The sequence below is a fragment of the Myxocyprinus asiaticus genome, chromosome 7 (genome assembly GCF_019703515.2).
Source record: "Myxocyprinus asiaticus isolate MX2 ecotype Aquarium Trade chromosome 7, UBuf_Myxa_2, whole genome shotgun sequence".
Classification (NCBI taxonomy): domain Eukaryota; kingdom Metazoa; phylum Chordata; class Actinopteri; order Cypriniformes; family Catostomidae; genus Myxocyprinus; species Myxocyprinus asiaticus.
Window position 1 is genome coordinate 14,257,892 of NC_059350.1, and position 19,998 is coordinate 14,277,889.

At 39.2% G+C, this 19,998-nt stretch overlaps 1 protein-coding gene across 2 annotated transcripts in view; it reads left to right on the top strand.

Annotated features, from left to right (window-relative positions):
- The first annotated feature begins 5,438 nt into the window (after window positions 1-5,438).
- zdhhc5a (zinc finger DHHC-type palmitoyltransferase 5a) overlaps window positions 5,439-19,998 on the top strand; it is a 42,669-nt gene continuing 28,109 nt past the window's right edge. For both annotated transcript variants that reach the window (XR_007897703.1, XM_051702629.1), the window contains exon 1: window positions 5,439-5,790. The gene's annotated coding sequence lies outside the window, so the exon portion shown is untranslated. The remainder of the gene's footprint in view (window positions 5,791-19,998) is intronic.

Genomic DNA, 19,998 nt, shown 5'->3' on the forward strand with positions numbered 1-19,998 from the left:
CAGTACATTTCATCTGTGATCAGATTTTCTAAAACTATGGCCAGATGTGCATTCCACCCAGGGCCGTAAGCAAGGTAATCTGGGCCCCCTGACGGTATATTGCTCTGGGCCCCTTTCCTATTAAAAAATACTGTTTAGAATTTGTTGTGGGGCCCCTAGAATCATTTCCACCTTTCTCCCCACTAGCTATGGCCCTGTTTTCACCAATAACATAAGAGCGACAGCAGCAGGAACGCCCACCAGCGACCTCACAGTACAGAGACTAGCGACACCCAACGACAAATTCGGCGGTGTGTGCGGTGCTTAACTCCTCCTAGAGCTTTTAAGCAACATCCACCAAACTTGGCACAGACTTTCAGGCTGTTCTAGAATAGTGTGCTATGACTTTTCTAACTGATTGGACTTATGGTTTTCATACAGCGGATGATCAAAAATGGGAAAAATCCCATAGAGGTACATTGAGGAATGTTCAAATGGACCAACAGAATGCTTGTTAATTCAAACTCCAACTGTCAAAAATTCATATGTAAACAAACACATAAAAGTCTGCTTTAAGTTCCTGACCCACCTCTGCCCTAAGTATCAAAGGCAGTTCTGATGGTTCTGTGTAAATGAAATGCAGCATCAGAGCAGCCTTAAACTTATCTGTTGTCATGATAGAGTATATATTCCATAATTTAGCTTCATATTTAAAAGTATAACTTAATATTTTCATTAGTTTCAGATTTTTTCTTCATAATTTTATATTTAAAACATTAATGTCATAACATTATTAATGCAACTGCGATTGCTAAGTAAATGTATTTATGCCACCTCTGATCAGTATTAAATGCCTTTTTTATTTTATTTTAATATGTTCTTTTAGGTTCATTTATAACATATTAGTAAATTTTTTTGCTTATAAAACAGTCATATATTTTAAAACATGATCATTTTCCACCCTTATTCTGACCCTCTGTCAGAAACTCTCGGTTTTGGTGCTGCTTCTCCTTTAAGACTTGACAGTACACGCCCACTGTTATCAATGGCGGCTGGTGCCCAAATTTTCAGGTGGGGCTCTGAGCCAATGTGCGCGTGGGAACATTTTTGCGCAGGTTTTTTTGTTATGGAGGCAGATGGATTTATCAATAAATCCAAGTCCAGATGTAAATTGCGTTTTACACTGAATTCTCTTTTATTCTTTATATTATTTAATGCCAATATTAAACAAATTACAATTTTACAAACGTGTGTGTGTGTGTGTGTGTGTGTGTGAAAGAGAGAGAAAGAGACAGACATCTTATTAGTACAGGAATTTTGCCCTTCTGTCCTTCTGAGTGGCAAACTTCTCAATGACCCTTTTATTGAAGTCAGGAATGCTTTTGGTAAGTTTTTCCTCCATGGAGAGCATAGCCAGAGCATTCAGGCGATCCTGCGTTATGGTGTTCCTCAGGAAGGTCTTGATCTTCTTTAAAGTAGAGAAGCACCTCTCTGATTCTGCTGTTGTCATGGGTGTGGTGATGACAATCTTTAGAAGACTGACAGTCTCAGTGAACGTGCCCTGAAGGTTGTTCTCCATGAAAAACTGGAACAAAGTCAGTGCACCACTGCAAGCCTTAAACTCATTGTTCTCATAGATCAGGGACAGTTCTGTTTTGAGCTAGGCCTTGTCCAACATGGGGTAGGCCTCCACTGTGATTTGCAGCACCGAATCTGGGAACCTTACGGTGTGTTGCGGGAACAAGTCTCCTTGCAACAGAGTGGCACTGATGAGGTGCTTGGTGAAAGAGAACTGCTCCTTGGCATGACTCAAAACAGTGTCACATACCTATGAAATGCTACATATTAATGCCAGGTGTCCACTTGTGATCGAATCTACCAAGACACATGTTAATGCCAGGTGTGAACAGGGCCATAGGCCTTTACAGCTTACCTCTGTAGCCAACTGCTGTTGCTCTCCTGGTCCTAGTGTCCTCCGTTTCTTTGTGGGCTGCTGCTGCACAGATCCATAAGAAATGGAGTTCCTGATCCAAAACACAAGTTACCATCCACAATTAGTCTGTCTTTGTGTACTGTGTTTAATAAACTGTGTCTACATTATCATCCTAATTTGATTTCCTATTCATTGTCTCAATATAAGCATTTTCTCGGCCAATTATAAATAATTATTTGCCTAATATTTTGCATGCTGTTGGTGAACCTCTGTATGAGTCCTGTGATGTAGACAGAGTCGATGTTCCTCTTCTGCAGCTGGTTAAACAGCAAGTCCATGTATGATCTTGTGAAACAATGTCAGGAAAAAGCATAAATCCTTATCTTCCAGCATTCTCACAAAGCCCCTGGCCTCTCTGACAGTTGAAGGATCAAAGTTACCAGAGTCTCTGATGGTCAGGAAACACTGTAGGAGGTCATCCTTGTGCTCATACACAGTGTTAACAGCACGACTGTGGAAGTTCCATCTTGTTGTCTAAGTTCCGGGAAGTCTGTGTGCCACCACTTGATCAAGCATGGCGGTTCACTGAATGACCGAGAGAAGAATGCAGCAAATCCACCAAAATTTGAAAAAAAAGTAATGATCCTGGAGATGTGTGATGTTGCCTGCTGTATGATGAGATTCAACTGATGCGAATAGCAGTGTATGTAGTGTGCACTTCCGTAGACATCATTTACCTTACGCTGCACTCCACCTGTGGCTCCTCTCATCACAGCAGCCCCTTCATAGGCCTGGGCGATTTGTTTGTTCTCTTTCAGGGAGGATTGTGCGCAGCCTCTCCAACAGAGCTGTGGCGATTGTGTCAGCTTTTGCATTCTGAGAAGGGACTCGAAAAAAATGCTCTTGGATGTTGTTATGGGGGTCAATGTACCATAGCACAAGCACCAACTGGCAGTGGGTGGAAATGTCCATTGTCTCATCTGCCTGAATGGCAAGATAATCGGCCTTGTTTACTTCCTTCAGAATGTCAAGAGTCCTGACCACCATCGACTGCGCATGCTTGAGGCACTTCTCTCAGCGCCCCTCAGGCCATAATATCGAGGCCGCTGATTGGCTAAATTTCTTTTGCACATGTGAATATCTTGTGTCAGCATTGGTTGGCACTGCTCCACCGAGGGGCGCTGGAAAAAGCGCCCCAAGCATGCGCAGTCGGTGGTGTCTTGACAAGAGAAGGGATGAAATGGAAGCTTATTTTCCCCCACATAATGATTTATATTTTATATATTACACACATACTTAAAATAACTTTAAAAATGTTTATTTAAAAAAAAAAAAAACACTTTCCACCAGTTATGACTGGCTTTGCATCTCACTGCTCACTGCTGCTGGACGGGCTATGGAAGTAGGCATTGATGTGTTTGTTATGGAGGAAGTCAGATGCAAATGTCTACCAAAGTGTGACATCACAATGTGGAGGAAGAAGATAACGAGTCGTTTTGGCAGCTTGGTTTCAACAAATACTCTTTTTTTCAGTGAGGAGGAAGTTTTGAGTTCTGAAACTTGTCATAGTACATTGACCTCTTATATGTCAAAAGATGAATGAAAACTAGATTCATCATGTCATGGCCCCTATAAGTATTCTGGGTAAATACACCTAAATGCCACTTTAGATACAGCTTCTGTGCCACCTTTTCAGTGTAAAGATGGCTTAAGTGACAATCTGTCTGATTATCTAGCTAGAAAGCATTCTGTTTGTCTTACTGAAATGTCTGTATGTCCATCAAATGTATTAAAACTTTTAAACTTTCATTCAAGGCTTTAACAATTCAAAAAGTTTGTTTTGACAAACTTTACCTATCTAGTATTAGAGGAGAGTGGGGTAAGATTAGCCTGTGGGAGAGTTGACCCACCCTGTGTATCTAGGCAACTGTACATATTTTTTGTCATGTGACCTTGTAATCATCCATCATTTCTATCTGGCTGTGAGGAAGAGAAGCACATGGGAAAAGAGGTATGTTTTTATGTAAAAAGTGTTTTTTGCTTGCCAAAGAATTTTTTTTACATTTGAGGTTTACTGATTGTTGTGCCAAAGCAAATTTATTCACGTACAAAATGACGTATCATGCACAATGGTGTATATCCCCGTGATTTGATTAGCACAATATTAGCCCTGAAGTATAGGTGCTTTTTTCCAAAATACTTACGATGGGGCAAAACAAACCGAACAGCCTGGGTAAAAGCCACTGGTTTTTACTGAAACAAATGTGTTCTAATAATTAGTTGGTCTGTTTATATATATATATATATATATATATATATATATATATATATATATATATATATATATATATATATATATATTATTTTTATATTATTATTTATTTATTTATTTTTTTTGGCAAATACTTTAGGTATTTACTGTAGCCAGTGCTAAGTGATTGATCCTAATCTTTCCATCATTTACATGCATTAACATTCCTCAGTGTTAAAGGAAACAAGGGGAAAGTAGGAGTTTATAATAAATAAATAAATAGATTATAGATTAGATATTATTGATAAAACATAGTTTGTGGAATGATATTCAGTATTTCACTGGAAAAATTAAATGGGTCAACTTACCCCCAAATGGCCCATCTTACCCACTAACCAAGAGAACTAGTTTGGAATAAGGTCACAATCATAAAATGCTGCTTTTGCTTTTGTCGAGCAATGGCTAAGAAACTACAGATTAATTTGGCAGAAAAGCAGTGTTGCATAGGATATCCCATAGCCAAAAACCACTCTAGTTTTCTAGTTGGAAACACTATTTTTACACTGTGACTCACTTTGTCAGTTTGACCATATCTAGGCATTCAAAAGTGTTGATGCTTTCCTGTATATTTTACAGGAAATTACACTCTGGTTTAACCCGATCATCTGTCAGGGCGCTTGTGTTTTATGTGTGTTGTACACCGAACAGTAGATTTGTGTTATTTGGTCTAAGAGGCGGCATGACAGATGTTGGTTAGATTTGTGGGGATATTAGTGTGTGTGTGTGTGTGTGTGTGTGTGTGTGTGTGTTGGGGGGGGGGGGGGGGGGGTTTGGAGACGCTTATCTGTAAAACTCCTGCTGTCTCTTTAATCCTGTGCACACCACAAGCCTCATGTCTGTCTACCTCTCAGACACACGTATTTAATATGTCACTGTGTCACTTTTTATCCTTCATTAAGCTGTTTATGTCTGCCAATTCATTACAGGCTAAAACGTATTAACTGTTTATACTGTTTATGAAAAAAAATAATAATAATTTTGAAATCCCAGCACTGCTCGTTCTTTGTTTGTACAGCCCTTTGCTTGCACCCGCGAGCTGATGACAGACAGGCGTCCGTTATGCTCTTTCATCAACACCTGAGATTCGGAAGAGTTTGACAAGTCCAGTCAAATGCTCTCCTGCGCTTTGCCATTGGTCGCTACGTTTTGATTGACAGTCGTTCACGGCGAATGAGCTCACAGGAGGGCGGAGACGTCAGACTGTTCTGAGAGGCTCGTGCCGCTGAGCTTTGCTGGCCGAAAATACGTTAAACCTGCCGTTAGCTTTGAGCTACACGATTCTTGTCAAGTCATACGCGACAGAGTATAGATTTAACGGAAATAATTAAAGATTAGCGCGAGAAACAGAAACCGCGAATGGCATTTTATAAGCTCGGGTGTGTAAAATATAAGGCGAAAGCTTTATAGTTTGGACGCTGGCTAACTGGCTAAGTGAGTCGTCGGTAGACCCCACCACCCAAAGATTGAAACGGCGATTAAAGCCATCATCTAATCTATTTAAGAGGATAACCAATGTCACACACACACACACCAATCCTCTAAAGCAGCGACGCCACTGAACTGACAGGTAGGTGTTATTTTATTTCAGTGTAAACATTGTTTTAAAGGGGAGATATAACGCTAGCTGTCATGCTAATGGTCCTGCCCAGCTGTTATAACTTCTTCTTATATATATTAGTTTGATGGAACTCTTCCATATTTATTCGTTTATTGTTATGTTTGACTTGTGAGTCTTTTATTAGTCATACCTTCGCTGTTAGTCCTTATTTTAAAGAATAAGGTATGTTATCAAGGTGGTGACCACAGATAGACTTTACATTAACGTCTATGCGCAGCGAGATAAAACGATAAATATGCAGATTAATTATAGTTTTACGCTGCAGTTGCACTGATGTAATCGATTAAATCTTTATGAATCCGCGCGCTGAGAATCGGTGTCGCGCGGATTCATGTCGGGGCCTAAACCGATGACAACAGTGCAGCTGCAGCGAAACACACCCAAAAGATACACACCACTTCAAAATAAGACCTTTACATAAGGCCACACTTCTTTTTGATTCCATTTAGCCAAGGGCGTAGATTTGGCTTAAACAAATCTACAGTGTGTGGGGGGCTTAAAGTTAGAAGAATATACATGTTTCCATTGATCACAGTATATGGGGGGGTTGTACTTGTTTTGATTATTGGGGGATTACCTCGCCCTCATCACCCCTGGAATCTACGCCCCTGCATTTAGCTCTTTAATCATCTCACCTGCTCAGGTTCTTCAGTTTTGCACGTTTTGTATTCATAGGTGAGTCGTTCATTTTCATCAGGTAACCTGTTTGTCAACAATGAGTGGAAAATAGCAACCATTGTTTTTAATTGAAATCATTTCAGGGCCTTAACCAGGTTACTGAAAACCAGTGACTGGCGTATGACTAAAAACGTGCTGAACTGGAGAATATGTGCTCCTATCAGACATACACATGCCTGTGCTTGGATTGAATCAAATGATGGGCCAATGTTTTTTCCCAGTATATTAGGTCACATAACTAGCAGCACCAGCTTAGTTCTGGTATGTTTGTCTGCTTTATAATTGAAGTGCAGAGGGGTGTGTCAGGGAAGACTGGAGAAGATCAAAAGGGTATAAAGGAATACCTATCTCTCTGTCCGTCTATCTATCATTGGAAAGAAACAGAGATGCTTTGCATCACTGTAGCTGGGTTTCCATCCACATTTTTATGCACAGTTTGGGATATCGCATAAAACCACTTGATGGAAACACCAAGATGCGAATAAAATCTCCAGAGCGCACGTAAAAAATGCTTGGAAAAAACACATTTTATTATATTTTTAAAAACAGTCAAATGAAAAGCCATTGATGCCCGTGTCTGATGTGCTGTTTGTTCAGAGGCTTGCAGTGGGAGCATATCTCGTGTAACACGTGTATGTAAAGAGTTCTCGCTGTTTCAGACGTCTGAAACTGTTTGCAAGAATTGTCGTCTATGAAAATGCTGCAAATTACTTAAGACCATCTAGGGAGGTGCCCGAAGTTTATTAAGTTTATTTCCATGGAGCAGTTCGCGCTTACACATTGTGACTGCAACTCTGCAGGTTCACTAATATTTATATATTAGTGCCCGACATTAGCCTTTCGCCGATATATCGGTATCGGCGTATATGTTTACCGATATGCGCCGATATGAAAATTTTTTCAGAACATATAATGCAGAAAACAATGCTTTAGAATTGGTGTCATAGCGTAGTTTGTCCAGCAGAGCACGCTCTGACTCCATTGTGTACAGAGCTGTCTCTGAACTGACCGTGGCTTTGCACACAGGTTAAGCTGTGTGTCTTCATGTTAAGCTGCTAACTAGTTTGTGAAATACGTACTGGAAAGTTAATAAAAAATGACCCCATCATTTTCCCTTTTCAATATTACTAATATAACGTTAACCCTGTCCCTGACAACCATGTCACTCATGTTATTACCTTGTTGGTGAGAGACAATGCTGGAAAGTAAAATAAACAACGTCCGTCTTTTACTTTCCGTGACAATGAGCTTATAGCTAACTAGCTAATCACGTAGCTACTTTAATTGTTGTCAGCTGATTGGAAGCTAATGAGTAAACATGTATTCACCAAACTGTTTTGTTCAGGATTCACAGTTTGGTACCCCCCTTCAACCGAACAATTCCAGTAGTTGCATTTACAAAATATAATATTTATAAGTCTGGTTTTCCACTGTTGAAAGTTTCCTCTGAACTTGTATATCAGAATATGGTGTAACACCACTGCCGCTGTTTATTTCTTGACTCGGCAGTATTAATATAGTCAGCGTTTGACTGATACTAAACCGTAATACTGATGTTTATTTAGCTATTTATTTTATTTTTATTTATTCTTTATTTTAATGGTCAGCATTTGACTGATATCATATGTTTATCATGTTTATTGATTGAATACATGAATTTATTGATTTTTAAAAGCTAATATGTGACCAAAATGATGAAAAACTAAAACAATATAATTAGTAAAATTAATATTTTCATAATGTACCTAGTTAGACGGTCCCCTGTATAATTAACAGCATTAGCTGGGAGAGAATTTCTTTCATATGTCAGTAAAAGTGACATTACAACTGAAATGTACCCATATGAATAGATATTGAATCACAATCGAATCCAATTGAGATCTTGTGAATCTGAATCAAATCTGTATCAAGTCCCAGCCCTTATTTCCTGTCAGTGCTGACTCAACCGCATCAAGTGGACCTTGATCCAATAGTTGATATAGGGTACTGTATTGTGAGAACAAGACTTTGGACTGAACACATAAAGTAGTACCTAATGAAGGATGCACATTTGGATGCTGATCAAGGATCAGATTTTTCCAAGTCTATGATTGCATGTACAGTTGAAGTCAGAAGTTTACATACACTTAGGTTGAAGTCATTAAAAAAAAGATTTATAAACACTCCACAGATTTAATATTAGCAAACTATAATTTTGGCAAGTCATTTAGGACATCTACTTTGTGCATGACACAAGTAATTTTCCCAACAGTTGTTTAGACAGATTGTTTCACTTTTAATTAACTATATCACAATTCCAGTGGGTCAGAAGTTTACATACACTAAGTTAACTTTGCCTTTAAGCAGCTTGGAAAATTCCAGAAAATTATGTCAAGCCTTTAGGCACTTAGCCAATTAGCTTCAGATAGGAGGTGTACTGAATTGAAGGTGTACCTGTGGATGTATTTTTAGGCCTACCTTCAAACTCAGTGCCTCTTTGCTTGACATCATGGAAAATCAAAAGAAATCAGCCAAGACCTCAGAAAACAATTGTGGACCTCCATAAGTCTGGTTCATCCTTGGGAGCAATTTCAAAATGCCTGAAGGTACCACGTTCATCTGTCCACGCAGCCATCATACCGCTCAGGAAGGAGACGAATTCTGTCTCCTAGAGATGATCGTAGTTTGGTGTGAAAAGTGCAAATCAATCCCAGAACAACAGCAAAGGACCTTGTGAAGATGCTGGAGGAAACAGGTGGACAAGTATCTATATCCACAGTAAAATGAGTCCTATATCAGACATAACCTGAAAGGCTGCTCAGCAAGGAAGAAGCCACTGTTCCAAAACCACCATAAAAAAGACAGACTACAGTTTGCAAGTGCACATGGGGACAAAGATCTTACTTTTTGGAGAAATGTCCTTTGGTCTAATGAAACAAAAATTGAACTGTTTGGCCATAATGACCATCGTTATGTTTGGAGGAAAAATGGTGAGGAGTAAGCCAAAAAACACCATCCCAACCATGAAGCATGGGTGTGGCAGAATCATGTTCTGGGGTGCTTTGCTGCAGGAGGGACTGGTGCACTTCACAAAATAGATGGCATCATGAGGACGGAAAATTATGTGGATATATTGAAGCAACATCTCAAGACATCAGCCAGGAATTTAAAGCTCTGTCGCAAATGGGTCTTCCAAATGGACAATGACCCCAAGCATACCTCAAGTTGTGGCAAAATTGTTTAAGGACAACAAAGCCCTGACCTCAATCCAATAGAAAATTTGTGGGCAGAACTGAAAAAACATGTGTAAGCAAGGAGGCCTACAAACCTGACTCCGTTACACCAGTTCTGTCTGGAGGAATGGGCCAAAATTCTAGCAATTTATTGTAAGAAGCTTGTGGAAAGCTACCCAAAACATTTGACCCAAGTTTAACAATTTAAAGGCAATGCTACCAAATACTAACAAAGTGTATGTAATACTATTATTCTGATATTTCACATTCTTAAAATAAAGTAGTCATCCTAACTGACCTAAGACAGGGAATGTTTTCTACAATTAAATGTCAGGAATTGTGAAAAACTACGTTTAAATGTATTTGGCTAAGCTATATGTAAACTTTTGACTTCAATTGTACATAGCATCTACAGTATAAGCTAAGAAACCAAGACTGTTCAACCACGCAACTCCACCCTGAAATGCTTTGGAGTGTTGTCCTTTGGACCTTATACAGTATTCCTCAGCTATGGCAATTTTAGACCACCAGACCAGGGTCAGATTACTAGATGTCATGCATACCTAAACTGATAACAAGGCTGTCTGAAATGAGTTCGAACTGCTATGGAACAGACTTGGTTCTGCAGATCTTTAAAGGTGCAGCATGTAAGATTCAGAAACCCTTGTTATTAATGACACCTGTGGCCGTTAAGTGAACTGCAGCCTGTTGCTCGTGATCGCGTGCACACCCTCCATAGGGATGCGAGCGAGCGTGACCAAAACTAAGAGACTGAACGTGATTCACCGGCATCATGATGACAGATAAGGTAGCATAATTAAAATTACGCAGTTATGATTGTTTTATGACAAACTTTGAGACTTTATATTTGACTCTCCAGTGCTGGAACAGGGCAAAAACAAAGTGTGGATATAGGTCTGACTATGTGAGACTGTAGTTTGAAGTAATCACTTTTCTTTGCATGATACATTGACTGCATTTATATGATAGGCTATGTCGGCGTTAGCTAGCTAGCCAGCTTTATCAATAGCTGTTAGCTAAATTGGTGGATGATGACAGTAGCTGTTTATAAAATAGACTGTACATTATAAATATGTTGACACAATTCAGTATTGATGTGATTCCATCATAACTGTCATTTTGATATATCAGTGCGCTATTGTTTTATAATAATAGAATGTATATATTTTCTGTGTAACCAAGTTACGTTACACTAATGAGTTTTTTGCATTATCTTGAACATTGTCTAGCATTCATTTCATGTGTTATTGTATTTATCTTGCTGAATAATTACAGATTAACATTATGTCAGTTATAGAGTTTGTGTAGGAGTTGGTGTTGTTTTTGGAGCCGGCCGTTTGCTGGATTCCATCTCTAAGATAACATTACCTAGTGTTGCAGACTGTCTGTTGACACTGTTAAATAGCGGAAGCACTGAGTCAAGGCTCTCGGGAGCACGCATAAACGTCAGATCCTTTGGATTTTCCCGGCAAAAGCAACCCGCTCCCTTTGAATGAAAATCAGTCTACAGGCTTTAATTGGCAATCTAGGAAGTCTGGGAAGAGCTCATTTTTTAAGTTGCGTTACAAGCCGTTCACACATTGGCCAAAAAAAGGTGAATATAACATGAAAAATTTTACATATTGCACCTTTAAGAAAGCGTGTCACAAAACTCACCATATATCAGCATTGATTTGTGCCAATGTAGCGCATGACACAGTGTTATCAAACTTGAACAGTTACATGTACATATGGGAGGAGAATGTGCACTTCACTGTAATACCAGTGGACTAACAATATTTTGTGTCCCTTTAGCCCTTCTTTTATGTTTTATTTAAAAATTGAGCTGCCTGAAACACTGGTTAACCTATATTTTTCTTCTTGAAATTGTGACTTTTTCTCATTTAGGGTCATAAATTGCAAAGTGTGGACACAGATTTGTTTTTTAAAGGCTGTACTACATTTGTATACAATGATGATGTTTGTAGGTCAATTTGAACTGCCTACTTTTATGCTCAAAGTTATCTGCACAGACATACATTTAAAAAAAATATTATATGTATCTTTGTTTATAGCTGGTTCTCACTGTCCTGTGAGGGCAAAAGGAGTTTTCTCACACTTTTCAGTGCTGCAACAAACTTTTTCAGATACAGATAGTAAAATTAACTTAAAAAGACTAACTGTCGAAGAAGTCCTTTCACAGATTTTGTGCCGTGAAACTGAAATAAATGAAGAAATTTCAGAGATAAAGGATGCTACAGAGACAGAGGTCAAGGTTGCTTTAAATCCAGAAGCTGAATTCTCCTTGGAGAAAAGGCACACATTTACTTTGTGCTCATTAAATAGAAAGTAATTGTGATAAACAGGATGAAATATTGTCTACAGTGACTGTAAATTAACTTACCTTTACAAAAAAAAAAAAAAGTTCAATTTGAAAAATCTATTTCACTATAGAGCGATATCAATATGTTACACAGTCACACTGAAAATGAAAATGTTAAATTAAATTTGAACATGTTTAAAAGCTATTGCTCCTAAATTGAGTTGATAGTCAAAGAAAGAAAATGTTTAATACATTTATAAAATATTTTTAATGGTTGTTAATGTTAGTTTATAGTCACTTTGTGAAAAATGAAAATGTTCAATAAAATTTGAAAATGTTGAAAAATTGTTAAATATAGTTAAAATTTCATATTTCAGTCTCTGACAAGCCACAATTAATGTTACATATATATAATTATTTGCTGTTTTTCATAGTGTGAAAATTTGGTGAATTGCTTTGAAACCAATTAGGGTCAATTTGACCCCTACCCTAAAGGGTGTACCAATTTTTTTTTTAACATAATAGGAGGGTTAAAAAAATAATAGCTTAGGCCTGTGATGTGTCGGATAGTTTAATTTGTTGCTCGTTGTATGGTCATTGAATCTTAAACCTAGAAAAAAAAGTGTGTTTGTCCATTCAGGCGTCAACAATAAGGATTTGTTTGTGCTGGTCCGGTCTGACATTTCCACTGTCCCTGGAAATGTTCTATAAACATATATAAAAGGGCTGTGTTCAAAATATTAATATGACAATACATTGTCATGTTCTCCTTGCTGATGTGTTGGCTTTCAATCACCTGAGTAGTTGAAGACCATCACATTTAAAGTGGATGAGACTCTTGCTACCGCTGGCAAAACTAAAATCTAAAATGTATGTGCATTTTGGCTTTTTGCCACCTGTATTCAGCCAGAGTCTAGCTAAAGTCGGTCTGTGCTTACCGAAATGCAAAACACTGCCCTAGGGCTGGGCGGATTTGCCAGTTTTTCCAATTAATTTGAATTTGTGTTTTGACACTTTATTTTTTTTAAATCGAGATATGGCTAAAAATATTGCAAACGATATGGATAGATACGTTGTAAATACACAAAAGGCTGTATAAGGAAGATAAAAATAATTCACAGCACTTGTCTCAATTCTGATCAGCTGCACGTGTGTGGCGTGCTTCAAATGAATGTGACGGGTTAACAACTTGGAGACTGACATAAGACCGCAGTAATATTCCCAGTACGATTGTACACAGTGTGATTGAAGCTCAGCTTCGTCCATCATGGAGGTATACACTGGCTTAAGACCATAACTGGCCTCGGAGTGCGCATGTTGATGAACGGTCTCCTTTTTACCCATAAAAAAGCATTCGTTTCGTGACAGTTATGGGTGCTTCATTTCAAATCATGGAGAGGCTATCCATGATTTTCACAGGCGGCGAAATTACCCATTATGCTTAGTGCGTACTCCCAATGTGGATGCTACAGACTTCCGGTTCGCAACTTATTTACATTACCAAGCATTGAAGTAGTCACTAACGACAGTCAAAAACGATGGAACACTCCCTGTTTACTTAACATAAATCCCTTTCTCACTAAAATCTGCGTAGGTGTATGTGACTACAATCGCTGAATAAATAAGTACACAGTCGCACACATTTATATGGTAAAGTTACTACACTGGGCTCTCACGTTTTCTGCACATGCCCTGTGTGTGTGTGTGTGTGTGTGTGTGTGTGTGTGTGTGTGTAAAAGAGAGACACACATACATTCAGCGTGCAGAGAGAGAATTCACATGATGTGCTAGATTTCACAGAGTTTCTTGTTGCAAGAACAGTGTATGATGATGATGATAGAAAGCACTTCAGTATGAAAATGGACAAATCTGGAAATCTTAAAAAAAGAGGACATGTACGTTAAAAGAGGATGGAAGGTCTCCATAGGTTTTATTTAAAAATCAGCAGATTTGAGGGACGTATCATTTTGAATTATCCGTCAGTGTTTTAAAATTTATAAATAGTTTTAAAATTCTCCAAATGATGGAGAATTATGTTAATGCAACCTCTGCTTATTGCATCTGGTGCAACTAAAAGTTTCGGGCATTGACAGCTTTTGGGTGGGTTTATTGTTGTAACATTCATTTTCCAGTAATTTATTAAGCCACCTGTAGTTGTTATAACATCCTCTAACAGCACATATTCCTCAAGAGCCTTCGATGATCGGCACCAGTAATGTTTGTCTAGCTCTAGTGTACAATAACAACAACTAAGTGGAAGTGCGGAGTATCTGAGAGGATGTAGCTCGCCGTAATGGCGCCGCCCATGGAGAAGTCAGGAAAAAGGTGGCTATATGGGAGAATCCAACATCCGCTGCTCCTTTTGTCATGATGATTCAGATAGGTCGCTAATTATTGCTTTGTTCTGTGACATGTTTCAAGTGTACTGCCTCTATAGCCAACATTTGCCAAGCGATAATTTTGACAGACTTTGCAAGTTGAATTGTTTTTTGTTTTTTTCTCCCCTTTTCTCCCCAATTTGGAATGCCCAGTTCCCAATGCGCTGAAGTCCTCGTGGTGGTGTAGTGACACCTCAATCCGGGTGGCGGAGGACGAATCTCAGTTGCCTCTGCATCTGAGACCGTCAATCCTTGCATCTTATCACGTGGCTTGTTGAGCATGTTACTGCGGAGTCATAGCGGTGGCTTCACGCTGTTCTCTGCGGCATCCACGCACAACGCACTGCGTGCCCCACTGAGAGCGAGAACCACATTATAGCGGCCACGAGGAGGTTACCCCATGTCTACCCTCCCTAGCAACCGGGCCAATTTGGTTGCTTAGTAGACCTGGCTGGAGTCACTCAGCATGCCCTGGATTCGAACTTGCGACTCCAGGGGAGGTAGTCAGCGTCTTTACAAGCTGAGCTACCCAGGCCCCTGCGAGTTGAATTGTAGTTATTATTTAATATTGCTGCGCTGCTCAGCGTGAACTGCCAGAGGGTGCGTCTCTATCTGCAGTAGGAATGCTCCGATACAAACATTTTGGCTTCGGTACGATACCAGCCCTGGTACCTCGGTATTGATGCTAAATCATTACTATAATCAACATATAAAAACCCTCAGATGTTTTTATGAAATTACACCGAAAATGACTTGATTAAAAGAAAAAGTCTTACAGATTCAAATGATGCATTTTCTATTTAAATTTTTCTGGGTTAAATGTTTTAATGATATGATTAAATAGTGTTTAATCAAATTGATACATACAGTTTTAATCAAATAAATATATCATCATTTTTATTTTATTTTTACAAAAAATGGCGATTTTATTTTGATATCGGTCAGGTAATTGGAACTTTTTCTTTGCTTCACTCTATAAAAAATTGCTTGCAGTTGTAGCACCTTTAAAGTGCAGCCTTTCTCATATATAGTAACAGTAGTCTCTTCCTGGAGGTGTTAGATACTGTATTGAATTGCTATTCTGGATTGCTCCTTCACTCCTTCATTCACTAATTTATGAGGACATCTGTCAACCATCACCTAACTGATGTTACTTTAACATCCTCCTCCTTTTTTTTTTTCAACCTTTTATCGTCTCCATTTGTCATCTCACCGCTCTGTTGCCAATATGTATCTTTAACTACACCATGTCATATGAACAACCAGTCAGACTGATTTAAGTTCCATGGACTATAGTTTTGTAGCATTAAGTTCAGGTCTAATAGCTTTGAAGCCATCTATACTAAAGCTGCACGATATGGACGAAAAGTCACGTACACACATACAGACACACTAGGGACTGTTTTGTTGGAGAAGATGGAGGGCGATTGGTCACCCTGAGTGTTTTAGGGAGCAGGACACCATACCGGCACTTATACAGTATGACAGGCAGAAAGTCTTCTGATTGGCTAAACAAAGGATCTGACAGTGGAAAGAGGGTGCGTGGCTAGTTCAACAGCTAGTCTTTTAGAAGTTCCAGAATGGCTAAAATTGCTTACAGCACCTTTATAGGGGTCATGCCATTATAATAAGCATTCAACTTTTGGTAATGATAAAATAATGCTATATAAACTACGGAAATAGTCCAGGCTAACTTTGAATGTGAAGGGTTACTTTGTATCCAGCTGTAGGGAGTGTTAAGGCCCAAACATACTTCAAGTATGAGCACGCAGACACGCCTTGCTACGCAATCTCGATTCCACGTGTCGTTGCATAGTGAAATGTGTCAGTGCTCAATTCATAACCCAACGCAAGTACGTGCTGCATTCTCTGCGTTGCTGCAAGGGGCACTAGAGCAGATTTTCTGTTTTCAGTCAACAACTGTCATGGCGGAGCAGCAATTTGAGGAGAGTCTTGCCGAACAAGTTAGATTATACAAACATATTTATGACTCCTTGTCTCCTCTCCATTCGAATAAAACAGTGATTGAAAATGCCTGGCAAGAAATTGCAGCTTCCCTAAATTCTGATAACAACACTGTAAAGAAAAAATGGAAACAACTACAGGACCGATTTGTCAGAGCCAGGAAGAAATGGAAAAGCGTCCGCAGCGGAGATGCCACAACAAGCTATGGATATCCAGTCATTTTGGATGTGTTGGAATGGCTTTTTGACTTAATAAATCACCAGAACACAGAGTCAAATTTTCATGATTTGGTAATGTTGTTGAAATGTGACTGATCATAAGAATGTTTTATTATTGTTATTAAAAGCAAACTTCAATGAATACCCCTAGCATACCTGTCAAAATTACCCCCAGACAGATCAGGAAAATAGTCAGAAGTCAGACACCATCCAGTACCCCTGCCCACATCACCCCTTCCTCTGTGCCTCAACCACAGACTCCTCTACAGCCAGAGACCCATTCCCAGAATCAACCACCACCACAGCCACAACCTGCCCCCTCTTCCTCTCCTCATCCTTCAACATCACACACTTCGTGGCGCCTAAAAAAAACATTATCACCCCCTTGTGGTGCAAGGTTAGTAACTGCCAGAGCAATACGAGCGCATGTAAAGTATGTACAACGGGACCACGCATAGGCCATGCATTGGCCAAGCGCTCGCGTCTGCGTTTGCGTACTTGCGTAAAGTATGTTTGGGCCTTTAAAAGGGACAGTCTCCCCGGGTTTCCTTGTCTCGTCTCACCAGTTCAGTATGCATCCCGTGTTGGGAAATACGGGGTTGTTCGCCAGGTGGGGTTGATTTTCCCCCTTGATCGATTACTGTCATGTTGATATAGTTGGCACTGCTCCATCTTTCAATATAAGTTTCTTTGCTGAATAAGTCTGAATCATAATGCTTCATTATAGAATCCTTAGAGAAATGTGCTGAACAAAGGTTAGTCCTTAATCGTAATGTTGGGATCCTTCAGAAGTCTATGCAGAGATGCAGTTTTTCCATAACCAGAAACACAACAACGTCTGGAGACCTTACTCTGTATCTTAATCTTTTTGTTGGTTAAAAAGCAAACTACAATAACAATAGTACCATTTCCAGCAGTGGGGTCTCTCAGCCGCTCGCTCTTTATGAATTCACCACTATGATTACGTATGTTGTGGAGGCCTGGAGTATTCAAATGAGCCCCGTCACTATGGGGCCGATTTCAGAACAAGTAGTGTCTCCAGGGTGGAAACAATAAATGCTCTTTTTGGGCTTGATAGGAAGTTTTGAGTTCTGAAACTTGCAGTATGTTTTTATAGCAAATGACCATGTCAAAATATCAAGGAAAATTTGACAACCCTTGACATGACTCCTTTAATATAGTTAGTCTAACTCACCCTCACATGTGATATCCACCTCGGTTGAGAGCAGGGTGCGAAAGTAACTAATTTAAATAAATTTTTACCAGCCACTTTGATTTTTACAGCCACCTTGATCCACTTCATATATACAGTATAGGGTATTCCACTTATCTATAATATAGAACTGGATTGCTGATGACCTCATAACACTGAAGTCACTGCGTCACGATATTGCTATGACCAAATTTGTGCCTATTGACTTAATAGGAAATCATCTCATTTCAAATAGTAAACATTAGCAATTCAGTCACCGATTTTATTTCTGAAATCTGCCTGTTCAGCCTAACAATGCAAACATCCTACGCGTGTAATTTCTTTTATTTTTCAAGTAAGGGTAAAGGTGAAATTGCGTAAATCTACCAGTGTCGTTTTTTTTTTTTTTTTTTTTGGCTTAAACTGTTTATGAAACCAATAAAGAAAAAAACGTTTAAGGCGTTGACATGACCTTATACATTGTCAGCTTATTTAACATAATTAGTTTAAGGCTGTGCATGGAAATGTCCCACTGCAACTTCTGTTTCAGTAGGAAATACGTCATCATAGGAAAGAAAATTTGTAAAACAATCTTATTTAATTTTTTTAGGTAATTGTTCGAGTTGAACATGACCAAAATTAAAGCTGCACTGTGTAACTGTGCTCTCTAGCTCTCTAGCGCGGTGAAACAAAGTTGCAAGCAATTTGCGGAAGAACACATTACGGCAGTCGTGTTTTGACTGCTCTTCTGGCGGATGAATCTCATGATTTGAGCTTACCTGGACCTCACCTGTGTGCGATCCTGTCTGGGCGATATTCAGAGCTGGAGTCATAACATGCTATTTTCTTATTGATATCATGTTATACACTTAAACATTTAAAACTGAAAAATTATTTGCTTTGAAGATTAAAAAAAAAAACGCTCCTATTTATATACATATATTGCTTTTCTGACACTACACTCAAAAATGTTACCTAAAAAAAAGTTTAATGACTTAAGCCTTGAGCGAGTCAGTTGTTGAAACAGACAGTTCAAAAGAACTGATTCTCAGAAATTATTGAATTTTCCAACTCTAACATTTTGTCTATAGTTTAAATCAGAGATGTGATTAAAACATATCTTTCTTAACGCTCTCACACTTTAAGTTTGTTTTTTTTTTCTCCCAATTTGGAATGCCCAATTCCCATTGTGCTTTTAAGTCCTAGTGGTCACATAGTGATTCGCCCCAGTCCGGGTGGCAGAGGACGAATCCTAGTTGCCTTCGTGTCTGAGACCGTCAACCCGCGCATCTTATCACGTGGCTTGTTGAGTGCGTTGCCACGGAGACATAGCGCGTGTGGAGGCTTCACCCCATCCACTGTGGCAACCATGCTCAACTCACCACGTGCCCCACTGAGAACGAACCACATTATAGCGACCACGAGGAGGTTACCCCATGTGACTCTACCCTCTCTAGCAGCTGGGCCAATTTGGTTGCTTAGGAGACCTGGCTGGAGTCACTCAGCACGCCCTGGGATTCGAACTAGCGAGCTAGCGAACTCCAGGGGTGATAGCCAGCGTATTTTACCACTGAGATACCCAGGCCCCCACGCTTAAGTCTTGAGACAAGGAGGGGGTGTGCAACTAGCCTAATCTTTAGAAAACTTAATGGTCAATAAAAAGTGCTTATCTAATATCCAATAAAATCATCACAAAAATATCAGAAATTTTTGATATACCACCTAGCCCTAATGGACACCTGTAACACGTTACCACTCTTACTCTAGCATGTGCACGCACTCGCGCACACACACACACACACACACACACACACACACACACACACACCTGTCTCTGTGCGGCAACAAAATCAGACAGCCTTGAGGCTTTGCAAACATCCAGACATTACCTTTTGTTTGCATACATTTGATAGTGAAAGCTTATGTAATGTCATCTCAGGACATGGATATGTTTTGGATTGACTAGGAGAAACTGGTTGGGGATTGCCCAACAGATATCTCTTTTATTAAGAGAGTCGTTCAGTGGCAGTGAGACTGGTCACAGAGGGAAAATAAAAGAGAAGAGAAATGTGAATAAAGGCGATCTCAAATCACCTAGACTAAGTACATGGCTTAAATATGTAATTTCGACTTGATAAAATCTTGAAGAACCAAACATGCTTAAATACACATTCTTGCACATTTAATACTG